This window comes from Agrilus planipennis, unplaced genomic scaffold (assembly GCF_000699045.2).
Source record: "Agrilus planipennis isolate EAB-ADULT unplaced genomic scaffold, Apla_2.0 scaffold173, whole genome shotgun sequence".
Classification (NCBI taxonomy): Eukaryota; Metazoa; Arthropoda; class Insecta; order Coleoptera; family Buprestidae; genus Agrilus; species Agrilus planipennis.
The window spans coordinates 43,535-45,691 of NW_020438948.1; the positions used below are offsets into that span (position 1 = coordinate 43,535).

The 2,157-nt window shown below is 38.0% G+C and overlaps 1 protein-coding gene across 1 annotated transcript in view; it reads left to right on the top strand.

Moving 5' to 3' along the window:
• LOC108742655 (LIM domain-binding protein 2) overlaps window positions 1-2,157 on the top strand; it is a 61,281-nt gene that overhangs the window by 19,409 nt on the left and 39,715 nt on the right. The window lies entirely within an intron of this gene.

The window sequence follows — 2,157 nt, forward strand, 5'->3', positions numbered from 1 at the left end:
TTGAATTATAGTGTATGAAAATTGTCAAAATAAACTTTCAACCCCCATAACTTTTTATGAGGTGAGACCGCCGCAAATTTTTTATGAAGTTTTACTCAGGTGACCACCCTTTTTCGATCTCCCCCTACCCCCACCCCCATCTAACCCCCATAACTTTTTATGGGTGTGAGACCGCCGCGAACTTTTTATGGTACAGTGGTGGGGAAAACCTCCTCTTTCGATCCCACCCACCCCCTGTCATCTAGACATTTACCGAACTAATTGCTAGCAGAAGAGGAGGTAAATGATTCCTTTTTTTGATAACGTTGTCTTTTGAAGATTATATTCATTAATTTGTTCTGTACCAATTTTGATGTGTACTCTTTTTTTATACGTATAGGTACTTTGTGTTTATAAAATTTTTCATTTGTGGCAACGTTGCATGTCGATGTTCCGCACGGGGCTTAAGTTACGACGTGTAAAACAATTGAAAGATAACTAAGACCGCGTGCAATGGCACGTCCGCTGTCCCATTTACGTCGACCCCCGCCGCTTGCATTGGCACTACTTTCTCGTTAACGTAATCGATTAAGATGTCGGCAAATTTTAATTAATTACAACAGCTGTATTGCACTGGATGTCGGATTAAGTTGTTTCATTGCGCATGCAAATACCCACTACGTGCATCTACAGGTGATATAATATACAGGGTGTACGCTAAATTAGTTCATTTTAGCATGCTAGTTTAAGGTTTTGTAGATCAACTTGGAAAACTTGAAATTCTCAGGGAATTTGCTAACCGTTGGAAAACCAGAGAATATTTTTATTTGCAAGCGAAAGGTTCTGAATTTCAAAAATTTCAGCATATACTGTCAAATTAATCTAATTTTAAAAATACTTTTTTCAAGTAGAAAAGTTTTAATTGGATTGCCGGAGTCTCGACGCAACGACGTGAGTATAGACACTAAAGGGGATGGTCGAAGTAACGTAGCACGTTCGACCCAGTCGAGCACTGGAGCAGCATTTGCTCGCAAAGGCAATGGATTGTCTGCTTGAAACCGGTGCTGCTGTGATGCGGCGCCGTTTTCTATGCTGACGCTGCTGCTGTGCTGTCGTAGCGGCGACGTGTCTTTGCCGATGCCGTCGTACTTTTCGTTCATTCGTTGTTTTCTCTCTCTCTCCCTCTATCTCTCTTTTTCTCTTCTGTAACGCGCGTACAGGTGCATGCTATGGAGGATCGGGGAAAGACAGGCGAGAACGCAGTGCTGTAGCGTAGAGGTACCCGCTGCTTCCTTACTTGCTGCCTTGGCGTATGTTCGTTCTTTCTCTTCTTTCGCCTTTCTTCATCATCTTATTATTCTTCTTCGTTTTCGGTTCGGCGGTTCCTTGCTTGATTCCGCTTCGCGTCGCCTTATTAATTTCTCCTTAATTATTATTTGAAAATGACGATTTCGCGTGGTAGGTACATACCTACATACGTATGGTAGAAAAAGAAAGCAAGTTTCGCGTACGTTTTTGTTATACATCTTAATTGTATATATATTTATTCGACAATAAATTGTGCCCAAGTATTGATATTGATTATTGTCTGGTTCGGACAATGACAAAAATGCGTCTATTATTAACATGGGATCGACTGTCAGAGAAGAATTATAGGATTTAGCAAGTTTTTTGGAACAACAGCGACCGCATTTCGAATAAATGTCAGACAAAAATAAATTACCATTAAAAACTGTTTACCATGGAACTATTAGACTAGGCAAATCTGTATGGTTTTCGTAACTACCACATCTGATTTTTTCTTGAATCATTTATCGAATTGACAGTCGCAGACATTAACTAGATGTTCATCTGCTTGTGTTGCATTTTTGTATTGCCGCTTTTTTCTTGTGGACTAGTAAATAATATCAAGTATTGAATAGATATTACTAACATTGACCAGAAAATCTTTAAAGTTTTATTACATAGACATATCAAAAATTCAAAATAAAATTAATTACCCATTTAGGACTGCTTTTTTTACGTGGTTAATTACTTATTAATTGATAATACGGCGATTATGATGTGTCCAGCGAGCTCATGATTTACAAATTTTTGCACCCTAGTCATTCCTACAACTTATTTTTTAAATCTATATTTTTAATTAGTCAATAATATATTATCCATATTAATATTATT